Genomic DNA, 1,561 nt, shown 5'->3' with positions numbered 1-1,561 from the left:
GTTGAGTAATGAAGGTTGACTAATAAGGGGAGATCTTTGTCTTTTGCCTTAGCTCCTTCTTCACTTCAACAAAGCATTATACTACGACACACCGAGCATGTGATACGATAAAAACCAGGTAAACTGGCATTCTTCAATGTGCTTTTAGCATATGGTGTTCATACTGGACTGTCGCTACCAGCTATCAACACTCATAGTTGGAAGAAACCTTGGTGCAAAATGGCGAAGTAGTAAAAATCTCACAAATCTTACTCCAAGCTTTTTCTTTCACAGCTCTGTTCCAATATATGAAAAACTTGGTGTCATATAGTTCCAGCCATGCACAAACCACAATTATTAATTTCTCTCTTATTGTCACTTCTCAAATGGTTGGCACTTAAATGTTTTCAAAAGGACGCTACCCATACGTCACGACCAAATCCGAGTCCCTGATTAGTCAACATTCAAATGGTTTAACTATTGACAAGTGTTCAATGGCCATGCGTGTTGTAGTTAGAGCTCAAAAACTGACTTAAAAACTTGCACAGTGATGTGTTTTGAACATGGAAGCCTAAAACTATAGGGTGTTTATATAAACATTTAATTGGAAGTGGTCGCTTTAATGCGTGTTTCTGAGGCCGGTGTGTATGTAGCATTGCAGCGACACCAAACTGGTGACAAAGGGGATCCCCACCGGAGTCCAACAGACACCATTTTTTTTTCCATTCATCCATTTTCTAAACCAGTTTTGTCCTTTTCGGGGGTGCTGGACCCTAACCCAGCCACTCATGGAAAGAGGCAGGATACTCCTAGGACAGGTTGCCAGTATTTCACAGAGCAACAATACATACAAAGCATGTTTTTTTTTTTTTTTGGACAGTGGGAGGAAGCCAGAGTCCCTGGAGAAAACCCACACGAGAGGAGAACATGCAAACTCCACACATTAAGGTTCTAGACTCCACCTAACAGTAGCTGGGACAAGCTCTGGCAACTCTGTGACCTTAAAAAGGCATTAAGTGAGCTCTGAATATGAATGGATGTATGTTAGATTACATAATTTGACAACATTGTGACTTTTATATGCTTGAAGTTCTAGGGGGATATTTTTAAATGTTTATAGCTAATTGACTAATAAGATTTCTTGAGGAGAAAGTTCTTCATATGCTTTTGAATGCTGGAAATGCTGAATATATTAAAGAAATGTGATTTTTTTATTCTGAAGTTTCTGAGTCTACAGAGTCCAGGCATGAAATGTATCTCATTTCTGCTATGTTTGATGAATTGTTCTTATGCTCCTCTTCCATCTTTTGCCCTCTGATATTTTTAGTAGTTACTTTCACTCTGAGTGATTCTGGCTACTTGTGACCCTGAAAAAACCACTTTACAAATCTATGAAAAAAGCTTAAATTGATGTGGAGATTACTTTCTTTCCATGAGGCTATTTGTCAATAAAAACCTTTAATAGCATTGTTTTAAAGAGTGGGTAATGTGGCCCCAAATTGTGCCGATTTAGGTAAGTGGGGGCCAGACTAACTTTTTTAATACAATGTAGGAAACAATTCAGGAATTAATAAAATACAAA

This window comes from Oryzias melastigma, linkage group LG4 (assembly GCF_002922805.2).
Source record: "Oryzias melastigma strain HK-1 linkage group LG4, ASM292280v2, whole genome shotgun sequence".
NCBI classification, from domain to species: domain Eukaryota; kingdom Metazoa; phylum Chordata; class Actinopteri; order Beloniformes; family Adrianichthyidae; genus Oryzias; species Oryzias melastigma.
The sequence above is the reverse complement of the archived record's forward strand: the minus strand, read 5'-3'. Positions refer to the sequence as shown.